The sequence below is a fragment of the Myotis lucifugus genome, unplaced genomic scaffold (genome assembly GCF_000147115.1).
Source record: "Myotis lucifugus unplaced genomic scaffold, Myoluc2.0 scaffold_76, whole genome shotgun sequence".
Lineage (NCBI taxonomy): Eukaryota > Metazoa > Chordata > Mammalia > Chiroptera > Vespertilionidae > Myotis > Myotis lucifugus.
Genome location: NW_005871124.1, coordinates 953,679 through 979,575, shown reverse-complemented (window position 1 = coordinate 979,575; position 25,897 = coordinate 953,679).

Genomic DNA, 25,897 nt, shown 5'->3' with positions numbered 1-25,897 from the left:
GCCATGTCTGTGTAACAACGCTCGACATATAGTGGGTGCTCAATAAATGCATCAAAAATGAATGAATGATACTATTGAATGATCACAGCAGCATTATGCATTATCCTCATCCCCATTTCACAGATGAGGCAACTGAGGCTTAGTGAAGTGAACAGAAGATTGCTGACTTCTTGATTGCCCTCTTTGACCTCCAGCATAGAATCTCTACACATTTTGAACACTTCAGTTTAGGATTTGAACAAAGACTCCCCGCAGCTGCCATCTATCACGGTGTGGTGTTGGAACCTCCTTCAAATATAACTAGCCAGGGTCTCTAAACTGGAGAAAAGAAATAATTTGGCAACTCATTTATAGAAATATGTGCTCCTACCCTGCCCACCCCAGCCAAATGCAGGGGGTAGCCCCAGGAGTGGGAAGTTGCCATGCTCAGTTTGCTAACTTTTGCTGAGACATGCTATAGGAGGAAACGCCTGCCACGTGGCAGCTCCAGCCATGAAAGGTGCAGCCTGCTTCTTGGGTTCATCTGTAGGAGACTGGGTTCAGTCTCCTTCTCAGACCACCTGGACAGAATCCCAGTGAGCCGGAAATTCTTGGGCCGAAAGTTGAGTAGAGGGATAAATTCTTGTCTCTGTCACAAAAGTATGCGTCTCTATCACAGCCCTGGTCATTTGAGGAGGAAAGAAACTTAAAACCACTAAACCTTTCTACTGAGGGCGTTAAGCAGACCCAATAAATTAAAGTCAGAACCCACAAGTTGAGTGAATTAGGATATAATTCCTCACATTCCATTATAGAGGGCCTAACCTCAGAGTTCCTTTAAATGACAAAGTCCCTTCCTCCCCGGGTATTAAAATATAATTGCTTGTTCATTCATTTATTCAACATTTTCTGAGCTCTTATCATATGACAGATACTGGGCTAGGTGCTGGGGATTCAGCAATGAGATAAAATATAATTTACACTATTAAAAATATCTGTGATGGTTAATTACAGATATCAACTTGAATGAGTTGAGGAATGCCCAGATATGTGATCAAACATTATTCTGGGTGATTTAACATTAAATTCAATAAACTTTGGCTAAAGCAGATTGTCCTACCTAACTTGGGTGGGCCTCACCCAAACAGTTGAAGGCCTGAATAGAACAAAAAAATTGGCCTCCTTGAGCAAGAGAGGATTCTATAGCAGATGGCCTTGGACTTCATCTGCAACATTGGCTCTTCCTGCCTAATGGTCTTCAAACTGGAATATCAGGTCTTCCTGGGTCTCCAGTCTGCTGGCCCACCTTGTAGATTTGACTTGCCAGCCTCCATAATCACATGAACCAATTCCTTATAATTCTCTCTCTCTCTCTCTCTCTCTCTCTCTCTCTCTCTCTCTCTCTCTCTCCCCCTCTCTCTCAACATTAACCTATAAAATACACCAAGATGCAATAAAATGGTTAGGAAAAAGAGTGAGGTAGGCACCTGTGGGATGACCTTCCTAGCATCTATTTATGAGAACTATAGTCCTGCAAACTCAAGCCAATACCTTACTGCAGGGCAATCAGTTTGTACAAGATGACCCTACCCCTTCCACAGCTGAGAGACCCAATTAGAGCTGTTTCTTGGGAGTTTTTAACCTGGACTAAGGAGCAAGTGTCAGGTCAGCTGACAGGCTTCAAAAGGTAAAGCTCAGGAGCCACTGGTAACCATGTGTCCACATATGGGGACAGCCAGGCTGTAGTAAGACAGGGGCAATGAAGAGGAAGCGAGGGAGAGGCCAATATGGTAGACGGGAGGTTCAAGTGGCCCCTCAGTCCAAATATTCCTGGGCCTGACCACACTCTTCTTTCACAGGGCACTTTGGTATTCTTATTCTCTCTCTCTCTCTCTCTCTCTCTCTCTCTCTCTCTCTCTCTCTCTCTCTCCTTATATAGTTCAAGCTGGTTCTGTCACTTTCAGCCAAATAATTTCTTAGATCGAATGGAAAACAGAAATGAAATTTAAAAAATGAAGCTAGAGTTAAAGTCAGTGGATAAACTTGAGGCTCTGTGGCCCCATAGACATGGTAGAGCTGAGCCACACAGTTAGCCCTGAGCGTTCCAGAGGTCAGCTCAAAGAGGGAGACACGATTTATAAGATTTAGTCTCTACACAAATCAAAAGAAACCAATTGGTCAGAAGCAGTAGTCATCATGGTATAATACTGAGACTAGACAGATTGCTCTGGGGGTCTTTTAAGGAGGGCACTGGGCAGTTTGACAGTGGTTCTCAAAGTGTTTCTGGACCACCGTCATCATCATTTCCTGGGAATTTGTTAGAAATACACATTCTTGCATTTGTACCATGGGGATGGGGCCCAGCAATCTGTGTCTGAACAAGCCCTCCAGGTGATTCTGAAGTGCAATAATGTTTGAGAAACAAGACAGTATGATAAGCAATGTTCTTACCACATCCCATCTCAACAGGCAGCACAGCAATAAGCTTTATAGGGCTCTTTCTTGTAATAGCACTCAATAAATGCAGTGGATGCCTGCCGGTTTTGTCTGCTCTATACCATTCTTTTTGATGCAGAACTCCTTCCCTGCAGTCCTCTATGGGTCTGGGGAGATGGTCAGTCATGAAGTTCCACCTGTGCTTGGGATACAAGATGGTCATGTAACCCAGGCTTGGCCAATCACAGGGCCCTCTTCTCTGATGCAGAGTGATTGAACCAAGGGGGTCATATGACTCAAGCAGAGCCAGTGAGGAACCTCTCATAGGATTTAAAAAATAAATACTGGCGGTGAGTGAGAGAGGATTATTCTTCTTTTCTGATAGGAAGTTGAAAGGCTGTGTGGGAGGGGAGGGGGGAGAGAGAGAGAGAGAGAGAGAGAGAGAGAGAGAGAGAGAGAGAGGAAGAAGAAGAAGAAGAAGAAGAAGAAGAAGAAGAAGAAGAACAACAACAACAACAACAACAACAACAACAAGAAAAAGAAGAACAAGAAGAAGAACAAGAGGAAGGAGAAAAAGAAGAGGAAGAAGAAGAAGAAGAAGAAGAAGAAGAAGAAGAAGAAGAAGAAGAAAAGAGATTGATTTGATAATCTGTTACTGTGGCCCTAGAATCCATGCCTTTAATTACTGCACCCTACTGCCTCTCACTGAAGAAAAGCCCTTAAATTTTCACAACTGGACTTAGATCAGATATGAATTACTCTGAATCTATGGCTGGTACCCTCTGGCTGACTATGGGAGAGGAATGATAGGAGTGTGGGCTTCTGGGTACATATTTGAAGTAGTTGGGATAAGGACAGAATAAGGGGCAGAGGCTCCTTCCTCAAGGAGAAGCCCCCTCTTGACTTGGAATCTAGCCAGGGGTATATTTTGCCACAAGTTGCTTCTGAAAGGGATGTCAGGAAGTTCTGTGGTTCCAAGTTAAACAGCTTATGAGCTTGTTCCTGAAATCTGCAGGGCTGAAATTGACGTCTGCTTTAGAAATTGTCCAGCCTAAAATCATTACAGCTGGACCCTAGTGCAGATAGGAAGAATGGGAGAGTCCTTCACTTTCATCTATTCTCAAAGGGTCTGTGACCCAGAATAGGTTATGATATACCACTCGATGGTAGGCAACTCTGAGATTGCTTTTTCTCTTCTGCACTAAAAAGGACCCAAACAGTTTTCTGAGTAAAACCTTGGCTTGGCACTGCCTTAGAATCCTTTCCCCAGTATCATCCCCCTTCCCCAGTAGGCGGGGAGAGGGACCTTCATATCAGGCTGCGTCCTCACCAGACTCTTCAGCGTCCTTGCTGGGTACAAAAAGTGCAAGGAGTTCTAGGCCAGTGAGAGCACATTGAGAGAAATTGGAATGATAAACAAAAGTGACTACAGATTTTTCCCTTCCTGGACTCTATGTCCTTTCAAAGTGTATTCGTGTATCAGGAGGTGAAGCTTTTTCCCACTCCTTGAATCTGAGCTGTCCTTGTATCTCGCTCTGGCCAATGGGGGGCATTAGCAAATATACCCTGGCTAGATTCCATGTCAAGACTGTGATTCTAACCCCAAGCAGAGACTCAGTGTTTGCATGTTGAGGCTTGCCCTCTTCCTACACCTGGACTCCAGCTGCCATGTCACCCTTGAGCTAGTCTGCTGGGGGCTGAGAAACACATGGTCCTGTCACTGCCATTGCCAACAGGCAGCTAAACTCCAGACATGTGAGGCCACTCAGTACTATTTAGCCTCCAGCTGATCTTTTAACTGACCACAAACACCTATATGAGCCTAGCCAAGATCAGATGATCCCAGCCCAGCCCAGAAGAACTGACCAGCAGAATTGTTATTGTTTCAAGCCACTATGTTTTATAGTGTAAGTTGACTACACAGCAGTAGATAACAACAACAATGATAATAGTAATTATTATTATAACTAGAGGCCCAATGCATGAATTCGTGCATGGGTGGGCTCTGGCCAGCCCACCTGATGGGGGCCAATCGGTAGGGGGGGGCACGGGAGGTTGTGGGGTAGCCAATCAGGGCCCTGATTGGGTCAGTTGGCTGCCATAGTATGTGTCATAGTGACCAGTTGTTCCGGTCGTTCTGGTCGTTCCGTTGTTCTGGTCGCTTGGCTTTTATATATATAGATAGCTTCTGTTTACTGGTTACTTTTAAAGCATTGGCATGGTATACACATTTATTTAATATGCATTCACTTAATAATTCCAACTGCTCTATGAAAAAGACAGAGGCACAGAGCAGTGAAGTCACACAGCCAAGACCACACAGCTAGTTAGTGGAAGAACCCAGACTCAGACCCAGGTTCCTGAGATTCCAAGCTAATTCTTGTAACATGGTACCAGGCCACGTACTGCGGGGACAGATGAAAGCCCTTTCTTCCAGAGGGCCAGGGTCACAGAGAGCAGAGAAAGTGGGGGTGCCCCTCTGCTTCCCTCATAATTTTGCCCAGGGCAGGCCCTTGCTGCCAAGAGTAGCTCCTATCCAGAGGAAAGGCAGGGCCACCTGTCCTGTCTCTTTTCTTCCAGTGACAAATGTCCTCATCTCCTTCCTTGCTGTGCATAATCAGCTTCTTTCTGGAATTTCACCTGAGCATTCCCCGTTCCCTCGCTGTTTCTCCAGGCCTGGTTTGGCCCAGAGTCTCGCAGCTGCCAATCCTCTGTGACAAGCTACCCGCCCCCAACCCCCAACCGCCGTTAGGGTGATTTGTCAATAATAAATTCTGAAGCAAATTGAAATATTTTGCGACAGCATAAAAACAAATGGGAGAAAACAGTTCCCATCCCGAAATGCTGATTGAATCAAATATTGCAATATCGATTGTATGATACATTTTCATATTTAATTCAATGAAAACCATGGGGTTCGAATGCTTTCCATTACCCTACAGAATTTTTCAGTTTGCTGGAGAATTTATTATTGGTGTGCCACCCAAATCGGATTACTATTGAATCAAAACCCTGCCATGTTATTCAATCAAAGACCGTGATTCTAACCCCAAGAGTCGATCATTACCACTTTTCCTGAAGTGTATTTCCTTTTCCCTGTTTTACACAGAATGGCCAGTCCCCTTGCCTGTTTGTACATTGCCCACCCCTCCCCCCGCAATTAAAATCTACCACTGACAGAAACCTAGCAGAAACAACAACTGGCTTTTCAATATCAATCTAGACTTTTCTGGGAATTTACCTCTCATCTCCCTGTCTTTGTCTCCCCCTCCACCCCCAGGCCCTGGTGTGGGCATGTGTCCACCATCTGCAGGAGGTAGCATATCAAAGAGGCAATTAGTCACCGCTGGTAGAAATGGGACTTAATGGCTCACAGCAAATGCTGTCCGTGTTCCCCATGCCCCCTTGAAACCCTTCTTCCATTTTCGTGCACACCACCTTCCAGAGGCTTTCATTTCCACAGCCAGCACTTCTCATCTGTGCTTGAGAAGGGCTGGGGTACCTGAGAATTGGTGTCCCTCTGGGGGTCTCCTCTAGCCGATGCTCTAGCTTCCTTGTTCCCCAGTCGGACATCTCTGAGGGTGACCTCCTTCTCCTGTCCCTAGGAATGCCTTTAGAGGTTGAACCCAAGTTCTCCTTCATGGGACCTGCCTCCTTTCATCCTTTGTGTCACTTATGGTTCGGGATTGAATGGTGCCCCCACCCCCAATTCAAATGTTGACGTTATAATTCCCAATACCGCAGAATGTGACCTTATTGGAAATAGGGTCTTTACAGAGGTGATCATGTTAACATGAGTTCATGAGGAAGGGCCTTAATCCAATATGACTGGTGTCCTTATAAAAAGGGGAAGTGTGTCCACAGGCACACAGGGAGAACACCACGTGAACATGAAGACAGAGAGAGGGCCGATGCTTCTACAAGCCAAGGAATGCCACAGATTGCCACAGAGTACCAACAGCTAGGGGAGAGCCCAGAACAGATTCCTCCTGTCGTCGGAAGAAACCAACCCTGCTAACATCCTGACCTCAGACTTCTAGCGTCCAGAACAGCGGGCAAGATATTTCTGTTGTTTAAGCCCCTCAGGATGTGGCACTTTGTCCCGGCAGCCCTAGCACACCCACACTCTCACAGCCCTTCTTTCCTGGCAGGGTTTCTTTCTTTGTTGTTGTTCCTCACCCGAGGATATTTTCCCATTGATTTTTAGAGAGAGTGGAAAGGAGGGGGAGACACACAGAGAGAAACATCAATGTGAGAGAGACACATCGATTGGTTGCCTCCTGCACAGGCCCCCAACCAGGGCCAGGGATAGAGCCTGCCACTGTGCAGTCTGCAACCCTTCAGTCCGACGCTCTGTCCACTGAGTCAAACCCGTTAGGGTGCTGGTGGAATTTCTTAATGAAATCTCTTTCACATGAATCTTTGTCTCAGGGTTTGCCGTGGGAAACCCACGAAGACAGGACCACAGCAGGTCCTCGGAGCCCAGTGCCGTGCATTGTAGCTGCGTGCTCACGTGCCTGCTTGAGATGCTATTTCCCAAATCAGATTAGAAAACCTCCATTTCAACAAAACCTCCACGGGGGCAGCGTCTCTGATGGCGGACAGCATTTAGCCAGGACCGACACGGCCGCACCGGGCTCCCTGGCCGCCTCCTCTCGCACATCCTTCTTCTGTGCCCCTCACAGCTGTGGCCCTGGCTGCTTCACCAAAGTTGAATTGAGTGTCCCTGAAAAATATAGCGTAGCATCCTTTCCCTGCCGCGAGACACTAAACCAATAAATTATAAATCAGCCAGCAGCCCCGTGACATGCGGATGTAATGAGAAATGCAAAATAAGAAAAGACACGGGGAGGAAAGCGTGCGGCTCTCTCTCCCTCAGCTCAGCTCCAGAACACCGGGTCTGCTCCCTTCAGGGCTAGGAGAAAACCATTGTTTTCTTTTCCCGTGTGTCTCTGTCGTTACATGGGAACAACACACACACACACACACACACACACACACACACTCACTGTCGCTATTAACGATGGAGCAGAGGCTATCTGGAACCTGGGACCAAAACCCAGGATAATGGAATGATTTGGTTCCTGGGGCTTGTGAAAGTCCTGGACTAAAGGGCCCAGCTCTGCTCCTTTCTGCCCCATGGCTGTTGGCCAGGTGAATGCTCACCTTGACCAGGACCTCCTGCCAGGGGGTCACCAGTGATCCTTCTAGATGGCTGGTACTAGGGGTGCCTGCACCGTCTCCTCCCTTAGGGTGCAGAACTCAGCTGCTCTCTCTCCCCTCTGTTTGCTTATTTATTCATTGCCTGGCATCCATTTATTCAGCGATTCAGTGGCTGATAGAGGGGGTCTGGGAATGAATGTCTTCTAGGCCCCTGAGGAGCAGAACGATGCTACTCAAAATGCAGGAACAGCCCGTCCTCCTTTCCCACCGCCCTCCGCCTGGTGGCCAGTCTCCCATCTGCTTTCGCTCTCCCTCTGCGCCCAGAAGGGTGGTGGTCAAGCCCCAAACTGAAGAGGCCTGTGTGCGATGCCACCCACCCTTCCCACCCCCGTCCCTATAAGGCAGCCTCCTTCCTCTCGCTTGCAGTCTGAATGCTTGTAATTTACTAATATATTCATCCACCCATAGTACTAAAGTCCCAAAGCCCTGAAAAAGGTTTGGCAGAAACTCAACCTGGCCTGACCGGTGTGAGGCTATTTAAGGCCCTATTTAATCACAGGGAGTTGTGAATATTCATACACTTTGCTGCAGAAATGTTAACGTGTTGCATTGTGGGGCATGGGCTTTCCTGTACTGTATGATAAGTGCACAGTATGACCTTCCTAAAATCGAAAACATTTACAATTCTGAAACCTATTTGTCCCCGGAGTTGGGGCAAGGGATTGTGGACCCACACTGACTTTTATCTATTGAATGAATGTCAAGGGCCAGGGTTAGGGCCAAGCTCTTTCTGAAGTGCACCACATTGCATGTTGACAACGGCATGTGTGTGTATGTGTGGGTGTTATTATTCACACTTTACAGATGGAGAAACTGAGGCCCAACGAGTTGAACAACTTGCTATAAGCCCCTAGCAAGTAAATGGTGGAGCCAGGAATGGAACCCAACTGTATTTGACCCCAAAGCCTTTAGCCACCATAACCTTTAACTACTGTGTTAGTTATCACGCCTCTTGGCAGCTGCCTGACACCAGTCCATCAAACTGTCTCAATAACAAAGGACTTCAAAACTCCTGGTGCTCTCCCCAGGCCCTGGCACTCACTTGGACTCAAGAGAGACTATTTAAGTGCAGGACTGGCGGGGAGGGGGTGTTCTAATCTGTATGTGCTGGGGGCAGGCAGGTAGGAAAGTGGGGGAAACCTGATAGAGAAAGAGCAAGTCGTCTTCTTTCCACCCCAGGGTGGGGTCAGGGAGGAGCTTGTTCCAGTTACAATGTGTGAGCAGGGATGAACCTATTTGTGCTTCTGGCCACTTCCCAGACAACTCCCCTTTTCCTGTCCCAGCCACTTGTACTGCCTTCCTTTGTCTTATGAAAGAACTAGAGGCCCAGCACGCGATTGAAATCATGCAAGGAAGCACCCCGCCGGCTGCCGTGGGAGTCAGGCCGGACCCGCGCCGTGGGCGGCCGGGACCCATGCCTGATTTCCACCCAAGGCTTCCCTGGTTCCCCTGCCTGTGTCCGCTCCGGGCTGCCGGAGCCACCGTGCCAGCTCAGGCAGGCCCCCCTGTGTCTGTCTCCATCTCCGCTCCGGGCCTCACCTGCGCACGCAACCTCCTCCAGTCTGGTTATGATCCGTTATGGCATCCCAGCCTAATTTGCATATTACCTCTTTATATGTATAGATGATGTTCTTGGAAAACCTCTTGTAGGGTAACTCTAATTTGAGCCAATGAGAAGTAACCCTACACTAACACATCCTTAGACTAAAATAGTACAAAAATTTTACTAAAATGGACAAGATGATCTTAATAGTTATTACTTATTATCACACAACTTAATGAGGAATTTTCTCATCAGTAATTACTCTCTAATGTGGCTCTTTAGTTGATCTGCTTCATAAGTAATATGCATTGTAAATTTTACACTGCATTTCAGGAATAAAACAGTGTTTAGTTAATTCCAAATTTAATGCAAAATATAGCAAAGATGGGGAAAAAATCAATGAAAAATGTGCACTTGATATGATACTCACTGAGCAAGTTACCGTCACAGGGGTCAGGAGAGTCGAGGGGATCAGTCTTTGTTTTATTTTATTTTTTAAAAATATATATTTTTATTGCTTTCAGAGAGGAAGGGAGAGGGAGAGAGAGAAACATCAATGATGAGAGAATCATTGATCAGCTGCCTTCTGCACAACCCCTACTGGGAATCTGGTCAAGGGCACATGCCATAACCCAGGCATGTGCCCTTGACCAGAATCGAACCTGGAACCTTTCAGTCTGCAGGCTGATGCTCTATCCACTGAGCCAAACCAGCTAGGGCTGAGGGGATCAGTCTTTAAAGCAGCAGGCTGTACTATGACTTTTCAGCACTTCTCACAAATTAGGCAGCATGTCCTCCCCTATCTCCTAATGCTGACTTTAGCCATATGACCTACTTTGTCCAATGGAATGTAGGCAGGAGTGACAGAACACCAGTTCTGTGTTTCTGCTCAGACTCTGCACTTCTGCTATCTGTATGTCCCAAGTAGCCACTAGTCCAAGGAGAAGGAGTAGAGGAGCACTGGTGTGAATGCAGTCAGTGGGGAGCGCCTGCATTGGAAGCCATCCCAAACCCACTGAGGGGCCTGAAACAGAGCTTCCCCAGATGATCTGTAGACCCATGAGCAAGAAAAAGAAAGGTTTGCTTGGTGACTCATCTGCACAATAAAGTTTGAGACTTAGGTCAAGTTGTCCTCTTTCATGAAGATTTTTAAAAATGACCTCCTGTTATGGGTTGAATTGGGTCCCCCAAAAGATGTTGAAGTCCTAGCTCCAATATCTCAGAATGTGACCTTACTTGGAAATAGGGTTGTGGCTGATGCTAATTAAGTTATGATGAGGTCATACTGGAGTAGGATGGGCCCCTAATCCAATATGATTAGTGTCTCTGTAAGAGGACAGATACAGAAGCACACAGGGAGAGGATGGCCATGTGATGATGAGGGAGAGGTTAAAATGATGCATCAAGTTGGTTGGTGTGGCTCCTTTGTTTGCACTGAAAAGTTGTGGGTTCTATTCCTGGTCAGGGCACATACCTAGATTTCGGATTTGGTCCCTGATTGGGGAGCGTGCAAGAGGTGGCTGGTCAATGTTTCTCTTGCATCAATGTTTCTCTTTCTCCTGTTTCCTCTCTCTAAAATCAATAAACATATCCTCAGGTGAGGATTAAAAAATTAATAAAGTGATGTATTTACAAGTCAAGAAACACTAAGGCTACTAGAAGCTACAAAGGGCAAGGAAGGATCCTCCACTTTAGACTTTGGCGGACTTGGTTTGGGGGTGCCCTCCAAAGAAGACATTAAAATAAGGGCAATGGGTACAGGTTGTGGGAGCACCAATGAGGATAGGGAGACAAGCCAATAAAGGGTGCATTAGTGAGCAAGTTGCTGCTGTGGGCAGCTGGGCTCCAACCCACTGGCACCCTCTGAATAGAACATGGAGGACATCTCTTAGAATTGTTCCACTGAAGAACAAGTTGACAGTTATTCATTGGCTCTTGCCCCTATTGGCTGCAGGTTGCCACCAGTGCTCTTAATTTCCTCCCACTTTAGGGATAAGCATGGTGATGTGAGTAGTGCAGAAGGGGGCCTTGCACTTGGGTTTAATGCCTTGCAGTCACCATCTTGCAGTTCTTAATAATTCTATCTTTAAAACTGTGTTATCTCAGTGAAGTTTGACAGCACAATGGAGCATGTGCTTACTGTGGTCCTACCTCGAGTGCCTCCCAACCCCCCTGAATCTGTTCTTTGCTGCCTACTCCATCGCCCCACCCTGTCACTGCTGCTGCTGTCCCTTCAGTTGGGCCTGTACCAAGTAGTGAGGCAGGGCTCCCATGAGGATCTGTGCTTGCCCTGAGACTAACCCCCCTGACAGAGGGAATGCAACATAAAGAGCAAATAAAAACTGCCATAACATGTCGACAGAGAAAGAGGGCACAGAAGAGAGAAAAAAGCTTTTTGAAGAAGGGGTCCCACATTTTCATTATGCATTGCAACCCACAAATTATGTAGCCCACTTTGCCCCTGACTCTGGAGGAATCCCCCCCAAAAAGTGACTGAGAGAGGCAGACAGTCGAGGTGGGAAGCTGTTAGGGTGAGCACTATCCCCCATGGCTGCAGGGGAACTCGGGTGTCTGGAGGGGATATGGGGCAGGGTGTCCACAAGGACTGCTATAGAGGCTTTCCCCTATTGAAGCACCTCGCACGCCTTTATGTTGCCTTCTCGTGGTTTCATGGGTGTGGGTCTTCACCAACCTGATTCTGGGTCGAACCAGCACATCTGAGCAGAACTTGCAATTTCCTGTGAGCTCCCAGGATCCCTGGCCCGTGGCAGTTAGCCTCAGCACCTGTGTCTGGAAAAAATGAATGAAATCTGCAAAATTCTACAAAAGAAATTGCTCTGAGGCCTTGGGAGGAACATGCCCCCAAATGCAGACGAGCCAAAAGATGTTACTTCTTCTTTCAGCTGGGGGCAGAGGTTAGCACTTCACAGCACACAGGCCAGCGTGTGTCTGCCCGCTAAGCTGTCACAGCAGTGCTGTACATCAGGGCGGCAGGGCCAGTCAGCCGTCACTTAGGGGAGGGAGGCTGCGCAGTATCTAGGCTGAGGGGAGCTGCTCAGTGTAGCCTCCAGCTGGGACTCCAAAGACAGCAGAGGACACCCAAATGCAGTGGGATGGGCATGGGGACAAGAGAGGGACAAGAGAGGGCTGAGAGAGCAACAAGAGAGACTGAGCAAAGGGAAATGAGGGTGGAAAAGGTGTGAAGGGAGATGGGAGTGAGATGAGGGAGGAGGGGTAGGGCTTGGCCTGACCAAAGCAGTGGGGAGGCCACTTGTCACTCCTGTTGGTAGAGCACAGTGGCTAACATCTGTGCCCTGGAGTCACACCTGCCTCAGCTCAAACTGCAGCCCTGCCACTTCCTAAAAGCAATCCTGTGAGATAAAGAGGATAATAAGAACATTCGCCTCACAGGGTTGCAGTGAGAACAAAATGTGCTTGGCCCCACGGCTGACACCTAGCAGGCGCTCCCCACTGACTGCATTCACACCAGTGCCCCTCAGCAGAAGGGGAGGCTTGAGGCCACCAGCTAGGGAGTGTGGAGGCTTGTGTCCTTGGCCACACTCTTCCCATCTGTCCACATCTTTCATCTTTGGTCTCTTCTTGGTAAGGGCAAAAGGTGGCAGTTGGGTGGCTTAGGTTTGATGGTAGATAAGGTGCCAGGTGTACATAGCCAACATGAGGCCCAGCAGGTGGAAGACAGTTAAGGCCTGGCCAACCAGAGGCCACACTTGAAAGTACTGGTTTTACCTCAACTACCCCTGCTTGGGCAGAGTCTCTTCCATTAAGCCGCCCTCAGTGCAGCCACCAGCCACACCAGTAGGGAGATGATGTATTATTACTGCATTGCATGAGAGATGGTGCTAATGAGGGCTCTCAGCCAAGATCTGCCCTGGGATTGAAATGTCTCACACTGGCAATGCCCTTGGTAATCAGAGGGTAGGGGCAGAGGACAGATGAGAAGGCATAGGGATGTCTTCTCAGAATGAGTAGGCATTGGTCTGCCACAAAAGTTGTAGGGGAGGCAGCCACTACTAAGTGAGGCCAAGTGGGGACTACAAGCTTTGCAAATTCTATGAGTTATGGCTGGAGGAAGGGTATGTAGAGGCTAGAATTGGAATATTCTTGTTTACCATGTGAAGGGATAGAACTTAATCCTCAAGGTGATGAGGGAGCATGGGTACAATAACAAACATAATATATATATAAGGCCCATAGATTCATTCATTCACTCATTCATTCACTGAGTCATCCTATCTAATAAAAGAGTAATATGTAAATTAACCGGCACTCTGCGACAAAGATGGCCAGGGCGGAACGCTGGCGGCGTCACCCTGGCAATGTGAGCCCAGCATTTGCGCCCCAGCCGCATGAAGGGAGGGGAGGGGCCTCGGGCTGGCAGCTGGGGTGAGGGACGCTGGCGTCGTTGCAGGCCGGGCTAGGGACCCCCCACCCCATGCATGAATTTCGTGCACCGGGCCTCTAGTATACTATGAACAGTTGTAGATCCTGGAGATAGAGTGGTGAGCAAGACAGGTGTGTCTTTTCCTTCAAGGAGCTAATGGGCAGGCTACTTGAGAAGCCAAGGGCTTGGTAAACCTTCAAGTGATAACAAGCCCCAACTTGAGGGACACAATCTCTCATTCTGAAATCCGCTTCCTAGAGCTGAGCCTGTGAACTGCGGGTTCTTTGTGTTTCTTCACCAAGTTGCCAGAAGTAAGCCCTGCACTGACCATTCCAGAAACTCCCTAAAGAGCTGCCCAGCTGCACACCTGGTTGCACCCCCAATCATTCAGAACAGCTGGCCTGCCACTCTGCCTTGGTTGCTAAAACCCCCTACTGTTCCTGGTACCCAGCAAAGCACCTAATATATTTGCATTAACTAGTCACCAAAGGCAGCCAGAAGCTGAGCTCTAAAAAACCATCTTGTGGGAACAAGATCGGTCTCAGGGTTGGGTTCTTCAGGAAGCAGCTGCCGAGATCCAGTTAGTGATTGTGAGAGCTGATTTCATCCTTGAGTGACTTCTGAGAAGAACTACATGTAATCGCGCACGAAATAATTACACAGGAGTAACACCTGTGAAAGGAGACGGGCGGAAGCAGGACCGGGCAGGGGGAAATGGCAGGCAGCAGTGCTGATCTGCAAAATCTCTGCCTGCCCAGTGGGACCCCCCAGCATAGGGTGCCCATTAGAGCAGGCCTGAGTTGGGCAGAAAGACCAGCGCTTTGCTCAGCCTTTGGCTGGGGCCACCCAAGAAAGCCGTGACCCCAGCTCAAAAGCTGAGGCTGACCCTGCTGAGGTGAACAGCTGGAGGCTGTCAGCTAACCCCACTAGGGGCAGCTGGGCAGAGTCCTTCCCCGAAGGCGCTCTGAATGAGTGACAAGATGCAAAAGGAAAATTGGGAACAGACCCCGGGGAACACGTACATAATTAAGGCAAGGTCTCTCTCTGCCTTCGAGGCTCTCACCATCCGGCAGAACGTGTAAGAATTGATAATATCCCTAGAAGGAATATCCAGGCTAGACACCCCCGGATCGAGTTCAAAGCCGAGCTGATGTGCAGGAGGCCGCCCGGCTCGCCTGCTGCTGGGGATTTCCCCACCCAGACCTAGGAAAATGATTCTTCTGTGGGCCACGTGTAGACAACCTTTTCTCTTTTCTCTTTTCCTAATTTGGTGGAGAAGATGCAAATGGATATAGTTTCCATCAAAATGCTCTCACCAATGATAGATATCCCCTATTTTGTTTCACTCCCGTTTGGGTTGTTAGCGTGGCAGCAATTAAACTTGACAAAATAGTGATTAAAAAACAATGAGAGGCAAATGTACCAGCACACCAGCGCGCATCTAGACCATTCTGAAAATGATCTCTTAAGTGTTTGAAATCTGCCTTATTTTCCTACCGTAGGAATGAGTTTTCAAAAAACAGCACTTAGGAAGGGCAATTTGCCACCAGCCTTCCAGCGCCCCAACAAACAGTATTTCTTTCTAATGGACTCTGCCCCTCCAGATTCAGCTGCAGTTCCCAAACCGGATTCATTACACAAAAGAACGAATGAATGCCGCACAGGATCCAGAAACGGAGCCTGTCCCTGCCGCTTCTGCTCATGCAAAGGGCAGACGGAACTTCTCAATGGGAACTTTGCTGCCGGGGTTTCCAGGGCACCAGCTGCTGGGCTGCGCTGGGCTGAGGGCACGCCACCGCGGATCTGGGAGGGCAGCTGGGCCTGACCCCTAGAGCCGGCTCGCTGCTGCCTTGTGAGCAGGGTTTTTACAACATCTGGCTGCTCTGATAGGACTGAAGCGTGTGACTCATAGGGAACCTTTCGGAGAGAGAAATGAGCAGCGCGGGGCATTTTTAGCTAGGGGGTTTTTGTTTGTTTTGTGCAATCCTGATGCGTATCTGGCTCCAGCGAAGTCACGGTCATGTCTTTCTTGCTCTCTTTCTGATGTGCAAGCAGCTTTCTGGGTCTAATTATAGATGTAGCCTGTGTATCCTTGATCAATAGTTCTGAATGTCCTCCTGCTTTAAGAGCTGTTTAGTTCTTGCTGATGGGCTGGCATTTCAACCTCTGGCTCTGAGCAGGCGCTTTCAGACTCTGCAAGCCCATCAGCAAAGCCCTGGCTTCTTCCAGAGCCCCCTTCGCAGAGCTCCGATCAACCCCGCCCCCCCCACCTCAGAACGTCCCATCTGTGGGGAGGCCAAAGGAGGCTGCGGGCCAGATTGATAATGGCAAGAAGTCCTACAATGGGAGACTCAGGTTCAAAGGCGACAGCCAGAACCTGGAACAGCATCCAAACACATCCCCCCTGAGGTGGCTTCTCAGACAGGGGCACAGGAGAGGCACTGGCAGCGGGAGTCGGCCTTGGGAGCCAGGCAGCGATGCATGTGCTCATTCTCAATTATCTCTGGTAGAGCCATCACCGTGCTGGCTTGGGAGACCCAGAAAGACCCTCTGTTTGCCGGCTCCTGTTGAATAATGAGAGATGCACAGCACAGGGTTGGCGGGGAAATGAGGAGGCAGAGTACAGTTTGACCTGCAGGGCAGAGGAAACCGTGGAGCAGAGAGATGCTTAATAAGAGGGTTTTCCTGGATGGGAATGAGTGGCTGCCCCACGTGGCTTGGTGCCTCCTCCTAGCATGGCCCCAATGGGCTCTCTGGATTGGCTCTGTGTCCTGCACCAGACTGCTGGGCCCTGTGGAAAAGCTAAACTGGGCACAGTGTTGAATATCCAGTGGAGGAAGGTAGGGGACTTGGTGGGGGCGTGTAACAAATGCTCTAAGCAAGGTGTTGTCTCAGACTCGGTGCACCAGAATTCAAGGGCTCGGGGGAGCCTTGCAGCTCCCTGATACATGGACATTTTCCCAGGTCCTTCCAGGGCAGGCCTGAGCACAGGGAAGGAGGCAAGAGGAGGTACATGCAGGGACCACTTGAAAAGCAGTCAGCGTGGGTAACGCTCCCCCAGCCGCCAATCCCAGGCCTGCCAGTTCCTATGGAAACAGGCGCCAAGAGAGGAGACTGCTGCTGGGAGCCAGTCCTGAGTCCCAGGAGGCTGTCAGGCACAGCTGCTGGCTGCCCGCTGGGACCTGGGAAATGCCCTTTCCCAAAACCATCCCTGCTGGCTCTGAGTCAGAGGGTCTCCTGGCATCTGCTGAGCTTGGAGCCAGGATAGAAGAGGAGAAGGAGGAGAAGGAGGGGAGCGAATAAAAATATTTACGCTTAACAAACACTTTGATGTTTAAAGACTGTGTGTACAAATGAGGGCTGGGAACATCTTTGGTGAGGGGCTGGTGTTTCCAAGCAAATCTACACACACACACACACACACACACACACACACACACACACTCACACTCATGTCCTCTTGATGGGTTTATGTTATCACCATAGCAAAATGCAGAGCTGGCTTTGGAAGGGTGTGGGTGGTGGTGGACAAGCTTCCAGGGACCATACTCTTGCTCCTGTGGGGGCTCCTCTACAGACCTAGGTGACCTGGAGGGTGCAGAAGGCAGCTGGAGCTGCCTGGCCAGATGAGGCATGCGGGGAAGGCTGCCTGTTGTAGCTGCTGGGGGTTGGGGTCAACTGGACTGGGGAGGCCTGTGTGCTAAGCCTGGTGCCTGGGAAGGGAAAGGCCTCAGGCCTGGTGGCCCATTCTGCTCAGATAAACACAAAGCCCTCTTCAGGGAAAGTGGGCCGTAAGGACGTGGGTTGAGGGGGTCACTTTTATTTTCACGGATCCTGAACATTGGGCAGAGGCTGTATGGTGATATAGATATGTGAGATGTACTCAGGGAGAGGTAGTAGGAGTGAGGAGCCAGACAGCTGTGGCTTCTATCTCCAATCTGCCACTTTCTGGCTGTGTGGCCTTGGGAACATCACTTAACCTTCACGATTCTCAATTTCTTACGTTGCAGGTAATAATAATAACTACCTCATGGTATTATTGTGTGGATTAGATACTTTAAAACATAGAGAATTCATAGTATTGGCTCAATAAATGTCAGCGAGTATTACTGTGTTTACCCAATAAATGATGATGGGGCACGTACAATGTGTACGGAGCTGTGTTAAGTTTATGGAGGACAAGATAGGACCATTAATACGGTAATTATGAATATAGACATAAAATATAAAGTGGAAGGTCAACATTGTCCATTTTGCCCTCCCTCCAATAGTTCTTTTGAGGTGCAAATAAGATAATGTAAATGTGTACTAGCCAGGGAAGGTTAGCTGCTGTAACAAATAACCCTCAAATGTTGGTGGCTAAAAACCCGCAGGTGTTTGGCACACAGTTTTCCACGAGGAGGTTTAGGAACCCGGGCTCCTTTCATCTTCTGGTTTTTCCATCTTCTAGAACCTTGGAGTTCTCCATTGGACCCTTTCCTTCCAGTTGCAGAGGAGGGACCAGCAAGAACATACAGTACTGTGTGGAAAGTTTTAGAGACATCAGGTTTCAGTCTGCCCACATTTTAATGCTCATGCCCAGATCCCAGTCATTGGCCTCACCTACCTGCAAAGGTTTCTGGGAAATGTGGTCCTCCTGTCTACTTAATTGGTAAATAAATAGTTTGGTGAACATATAGTTCGAGGCTCTCAGGGCCATGGAGTTTAGGGTTCAGGCTCCAGCCTCCAAGAAGCACTCTCAGCAGAGGTTCTGCCATTCTGTTAGTCTTGGGATCCCTACCATTCCTCACCCCTGTCTAGTCTCTTCTAACCAGACCTTGCATACTTCCCACTTGTCCCCCCCCCCTTTGCAGGCTGCTGAAAATAAAGCTTCTTGGGGCAGGTCTCCACACTTGGCCAATTAGCAAGGCCATAAGACAGTGGCTGACACAGTGACTTCCCCTCTCTTAGGGCGGATAGTGTACACAGAATGGACTCTGAGTCTGGGTTCAACCAGAATGAATAGCACATTGATTTTTGTGAAGCCCTGATCTCATGGTTTGAAAGCTCCAATCTGTTAATTTCTTTAATAGGTTTCATCCTGCCATACTTCCAAACATTTTCAAGAAGGAATCTGTCCTGAGTCTTCCAAAGCCCAGAAAACATGCTCCAGAGGCTCAGAGGAGGAAGGCATCATTTTTAAGTCGGGGAAGAAGAGATGTTCTTATGGTGTTGGTGACCTGTTGTCTTAGATCAGCTTTTCCTTAAAGAGACCCTGAGACTAGGATTTATATGGAAAGACTTTATTTGGGAGGAAATCTCAGGCAACACCAATGGGGAAGTGAGGAGTCAGAAAGGAAAGAGGAGAAAGCCAATACAGGGTGTACTAATGAGCAATTGGGACTCAGTTCCACTGGGCACTGCTGGGAGATAGTATGCAACACTCTTGGAATGATCACACTGAGGGTGAGGAAGCCATAGTATTTATCCAGTAACTGCCTGTACTCATGGTGGAGAGCTGCTTTGGGGAGTCTTAATTTTCTCGTACCCCTAACCTGCCCTACATTATTTATGAGCATGCTCCAACATTAGAGAACACCCTTTAATAGAGAGGGGTAGGTGGTTTCCATGAGAAGCCATATGAGAGCATATGAGTAGGACACCATCAATGTCAATCACACATATGAATTGATTTTGGTTTTTAGCTTTTATTATGCAAAATGTTACACATATGAAAAGTTAACAGAATAGTATAATGACCTCAGGTACCTGTGCTTGGCTTGAACACTTATCAACATTCTTCCCATTTTGTTTCATATGTACTTCTGAACTGATTTTTATAGGTTAGAAGGAACATGGTAAGAAAAGGAGGGCAAGAGTCTACGTAAAAGAGATAGCTTATCAAGGGCATGGGAATGTGAAAGCAGGAGATATGTAGGCAGCACTCCTTGACTTGTGTGTCATGGGGAAGATGGAAAAATGGAGTTTGAGTGGATGAAGGCCTTGGCCAGCGGGCTAAGAAGAGCGTGGAGAGACATTTTCTGGGTTGGGTTCCCCAGTAGCAGATGGGTTCGAAGACAAGTTCTTATTTGGAAGATGGTTCTAGGAAACACTGGCAGGGAAGTAGAGAAGTGAGATGGGGAAAGGAAAGCAAAAATAAAGGGTGACATCGAGCATGTTCCCACTGTGGGCAACTGGCACCTAATCCCACCGGGACCTCTGGGAGATGGCATGGGACTCACACCTCAAACTTATCTCAACTGAGGGACAGGGAGATGGGGCACTTATCCATCTGCTTCCCTTCCATTGTTGCTGGAGGGTTATTTTCTGGGGATACTAATTCCTTGGCTCTTTCAACTTGTGGTTCTGGAAAAAAACCCCGAGGAAGAGAGATACAGATATCAGCAATCAGAAGTTTGCAGGAACACACCAAATCGGAAAGTCGGGAGGAATACAGATGAGGCGCCAACAGCTTCCCCTTCACTGAAGTAGCTGGAGTTAATAGTAGGCAGAGAGTCAGATGGATTGGGGCAAGGAGACTCAGGGGACAGGGACACATGAGGGGCCTTTGGCTGTGGTCCAGGTGGAGATCTGAACTGGGAAAGTGGGAAGGAAGAAGGAGCGACAGATGGGGGAGAGAGAGATTGGGGAGGTATCATCAACAGGATTTGGCAACTGATCTTGCATGTACACATGTAGGAGGCAAATTACCAGAGACAGATTCTAAACAATGCTCAACCACAGTAACTACATTTTTAAACTTGTGGTAAAGTGATCACATTCATCAACAGTCTTGCTGGATCTCTTTCAATTCAGGCAGCTCAGCCAGGCACTGAAAGGCTCAGAGGTAGAGATGATGTGACTAAGAAGCCGGCATCTTCTTAGGCGTGGCCACAGGCCTAGTTCATTCCAGATTGTTCAAGCCATGCTGCAGCAAGTGGAGCAGTGAGAGCAGCACTGGGTAATGGGTCAGCAGAACCAAGAGCAAATCCTGTTGGTGTATGGGATGATGCTCAACCAACTGAGCCACACTGGCCAGGTCTGTCATCAGATTCTTAATGGAGCTTGGGGTCCCCCAAGGACTGTGACTGGGTCAGACATTCTGTAGGGCCAATTTATCCCCACAATCCAGGGCTCCAGGACCCTGTGACTTTGGGAAGGGTAATGACCCTGAGGGGTCTGTGGCAGATTCAGATGAACCCATTTATGTCCAGGGTCTACTTGATAAGTGGTGTGTTGTGGGCTGAATTGTGTCCCCTCAAATTTGTGTTGAAGTCCTAACTTCCATTACTTGTAAATATTACTTTATTTGGAAGTAGGATCTTTGCAGATATAATTAGTTAAAATGAGATAATACTGGGTTAGGGTGGCCCCCACATCCAATGACTTGTGTCCTTATAAAGAGGCTATTTGGAGACACATAGAAAGAAGAAGGTCATGCGAAAACTGAGGCAGAGATTGGAGCGATGCACCTTCAAGCCAAGGACCCCCAAGGATTGCTGGCAAACTACCAGGACCTGGAAGAGACAAGGAAGGATTCTCCCCTGGAGTCCTCAGAGAGAGCAGGGCTCTGCCAACAAATCTGAATTGATTTCAGATTTCTAGCCTCCAGGACTACGAGAGCACACTTCTGTTGTTTTAAGACATCCAGTTGGTGGTCATTTGTTATAGCAGTCACAGGAAACCTCGTGTTTCCACATCTTTGCTTTCCCTTTTCTTCTAAGACTGGAATACATTTTACTTGGCATGACTTGCCTCCCAATTTAGAAATTATCTAGAGTGACTGGGCTACCTGCAAGAGGGACCTCTTTATCAACTGTTCAGGAAGTACTTATAGACTATGTGTGCCCCTCAGTGCTTCCACCCTCCTCCTCTGGTCTGCAAGGGGGCAGTCAGCTTACCTGTACTACATTCACCCAGAGGATCAAAGGAGCTCCCTATAAGGCCCAATGGGGTGAGCTTTAGGCCCCAAGGCCCTATACTTTCTAGCCCTCTCCTCCTCCAGCCCCACCAGGACACTTTCTCTTCCCCACTAATCCCCAGGCATTCTGGCCCCCAGCACACCGGACTATGAAGGACTATGAAAGCTTTTTCCTGCTTGGGGGTCTTTGTTTATGCTGTAAACTTTGCACAGCCTGCCTCTAAAGCAACTTTGAATTATGGAAATTTCAAGCTTATACAAAAAGTCAGAGCCCTGGCCGGTTTGGCTCCATGGATAGAGCGTTAGCTTGTGGACTGAAGGGTCCCGGGTTTGATTCCAGTCAAGGACACATGCCCGGGGTGCAGGCTCAATCCCCAGTGTGGGGCGTGCAGGAGGCAGCCGATCCATGATTCTCTCTCATAATTGATGTTCCTCTCTCTCTCTTTCCCTCCCCCTTCCTCTCTGAAATCAATAAAAATATTTTAAAAAGTCAGAGAATAGTATAATGAGTCTCTCTGCCCCCAACACCTAGCTGTCACAGCTACCAACTTGGGTAATCTGCTTTACTCACTAGTAATCCCCCCTCCCCTCCCCTCCACCATGTTATTTTGAAGCAAAATGTAGTATGACATCATTTTATCTCTAAATATTTTAGTATCTATTGCTAAAAGATAGGGACTTAAAAATATAACTGAATACCATTGTGGCATCTAAAAACTTTAGCAGTTTGTTATAGTATTAAACATCCAGTAACTGTTGCGATTTCCAATTGCTTCATAAGTGTGATACTTTTTTATGGGCTTGTTTCAATTGGCATCCAAAGAAGGGCCACACAGAGCAAATATCTAGAAGTTCACGCTCTTTCTTTCCTCTTACAGTTTATTTGTTGAAGGAAACCAGGTGTTTGTCTTGCGGAATTTCTCAATCTGTTTTTCTTGATTCCATCCTTGTGATTTCATACCATGTTCCTCTGTCACCTCTAGTGCTTGTAAATTGGGTAGTTAGAGCTAGAGTATTAATCAGATCCGAGTGCACTGGGGTTGAGGGTGGGAGGGTACATCATCATGGGTGGTGCCTTGAACTTGATCCAGAGGCCGTTGTATCCGCATGGTTTTCCTCCTTCCATGATGGCTCTCCTTTGGCGTTGGTAATTGTTACCTGCATCCATTACACCAGGAGTCCCACAGCATGCCCTGAATGCTCTTGCCACCTCTTGCACCCAGTTAACTCTTCCACAGCCCTCAGATCTTAACAAGGAAATGAGTTCCTTGGGGAGTAGTTTCCTCACCCCCCAACTGGGTCACATTCCCTTCTTAGGGCTCATAGTGCCTTCTACCTTTCCAGAATAATCGTATGTTTATTTAGGAGTCTTTGCACAACTCCTTCTTGCTAGATTTTCAATGCCTGGCACTGAGTAGCTGCTCTGTAAGTATTGAGTGAATGAATGAGGGAATAAATGAGTTCTTTTGCCTCTGGGCCCCTGGAAGAACTGGGAGAGGGGTTGGAAAAGAGGGAGCTGCGGTGGTCCCCTGGAGAAGACCTGATCTAAGACCAGGCGGCCTGCCTCAGGCTCCTCCGACCTTGTTACTGAATTTTAAAATGTGACTTGCCCCCTTCTGCACTGGGTGGCATTTACAAAAATAAAGAACTCCTCTCTTTCCTCCTCCTGAATCCTGGGAGACACAGAATATTCCATCTTTAATCACTGCCCAAAATGCAGGATTTTCCTTTCCTGGATAATCCAATGTCTCCCTTTTCTGGAGTCCTGACGCGCCTACTGGGGAGCCCTTCCCCTCTGCCTTTGACCTCCTTGGAGAGGTCCACCAGTCACCAGCTCCTCATGAATTAAACAAAAGCTGGGAAACTCTGGATTCTGCAAGAAGAAAGTCAAATGGTCCAAATCGTGCGGGGAGGTGCCTGCCAGGCTGCTGGGAAGAGGCCAGGAGGAGATTTCAGGCCGGCCCCTTGCGGCTTCTTTCTGGGGAGCAACTCAAGCGAGAGGGCACAGGAAGGTCACATTTTCCTGGAGTCCTGGGAACCTCTCGGAGGCAGAGGGGCAGGACCTCCTTTTCTCCTGGGAGGAAGAAGAAAGGGAGAAATGAGCCCAGGGCAGGCTCATGGAACTGCCCAGAACAAGCCTGCCCTGGCACTGACTTCAAGGTTTGCACTAACGCTGCTCTGCCCCAACAAGGGGCGCAGAGAGCTCTCGGCTTTCTGTGCTGGCAGCACCAGGAACCCTGCGTGCCAGGCAGAGGGTCCTGCTGGGCCCCAGAGGCTCGCCTGAGTGTGTGCAGGAGGCTGGGGTTGCTCGGGCTGCTGGATTAATGGCTGGCCTGGGTCGTGTTTGGTTGGCTGAATGGTCAGCGCAGAGTAACCCCACAGGGTAGAATTTGGGACCCGGAATGGAAGGAGCTACCACAGTTTGCTTATTGGCTTCGCTTTTTCTGGGACCTTCTGGGGGAACATGGATGCTTTCTTCTCCATGTTTTGTTTGCCTCTCTGTTTGGTTTAACACCAGCGATGATATAATTTGAAGCTAATGAGACCCTGTATTGAAATACAGCCTCCATAGCTGCCTTCCCTCCCGAGTGTGGTCTCTGAGGGCGCCACCTGGGGCGGCATTTGTCTTATTGCCAGGTGACTGCCATCACCATGCTCCGGGGCCTGTGCTGTGCGCTTCACATGACTTCAGTGGTAGCAGATCTTGGTCCTGTGGATCGCGCTTTGGTGTTCAGACCAGAGGTTGGCCCCGATGTGGGATCCAGGTTGGCCTGGCTGGTGGCAGTGTTCCCAGCATCAGGATCCAAATGGGGTGTGATGAATCACAACAGCTGGATGAGCTTGACTTCCTTGCTTGGCTTGTCAACGACCCTGGAAGGTGTTTTCAGAAAACGATGTAGTGGTATGTCACCCCTCTGGCACGTCCCCAGAGTTTGTAGAGCTGATGCACACTGCCAGAGGGGGCGCCACATTTCTGAGGGAGCCCGCTTTCCAGTTTTCTCAATTGTTGGGACCGTCATTCTGTGACTCTGGGCACCTGGCCATGGCTGACTCTGTCCTAGTTTGTGTCTCTCAGAGCAGACCCCGAGACAAAGATGTGGATGCAAGTCCTTTATGTGGGAGGAGATGAGCACAGTGAGGGCACGCAAGCTAATCAAGGCTGTGACAGGGGCTCAGTCCTTCTGGGCGTATTTTGGAAGACTGTGAGGAACATACCAGGGAATTGCTCCTTATAACATGGGGATAATGGTTTTGGCAAATAGCATAGTCAATAAGAACAAACCCCTCTCAATTCTAATTTTACACACACACACACACACACACACACACACACACACACACACCTTACAATATTGAGCATTAAACACATATTAAAAGATTTATAATTAGCTCTGCTCAGCACACGATGTTAGCTCTCATGTTCTTGGCAACTTCCTAGCATAGTGCGTGGCATATACGTGTGTTGGAAAGGGTATAGGGTTTGGAGTCAGATAGACTTGAGTTTGAATTTGACTCCCACCTCTTTGTGACCTCCAACAATTTATTTATTCTCTTTAAGCCTCCTTCCCTGGGAAGTGAAGCAATAATGTCATCTCCCAGAGGTGTTGTGAGGATCAAAAGCGAGAACGTTGGCAAAAGCAGTCAGCGATGTATAAAGCACTGTAGGATGTGAATCATCACTTTCCTTCATGTTCTCACTGCGCTCAGATCATTCATTTATTTACTAAATATTCACCAAATGAGTGACACTGTCCTAAGTGTCGTGAAAACAACTGTGAACAAAATAGTCGAGAAATCCTTGCTTTTGTAGAGCTTAATTATTAGTAGAGGAGAGAGTACAGACAATAAACAAAATAATAAATAAGCTCAATTTATAGTATGTTAGAAGGTGATAAGTGCTATGGAAAAACTACAGCCAAGGAGGGGAGTGGATAACACAGAAATTGCTTGAGCTCAGCTGGAGGAGGTGAGGGAGTGAGGGAGTGAGGCATGCTGGTGTCTGGGAGAACATTTCAGGCAGAAGGAGCAGTAGCACCTAATGTAGTGCCTCTGTTCGCACAATTTCTCCCCTCAACATCCTGGCTCCTGGCAATAGCCAGTTCCTGGGTGAAACTGAAGAAAGCTAGGGTTTGTCTGTGGGATACCTTTTCCTTTTTTACTCCTTCTTTGAACCTCTGTGCCTGTCTTTGCCATTATTCTCCCCCTCCCCTATCCCCCCCCCCCGAAGTTTAGTACCATCATGTTCTCTTCCTCCCTCCGCCCCATACAATTTACTTTCAGGGTAGTTTCTAATATATTTATACTAAAGTGTAAATGACTGATAAAAAACAATGTATTAATGTACATCAGGGAAAGGCATATTTACAACCTAAAAAGGAACAAGGTTCTTGTTTGACTTGAGCCATAAGAATCA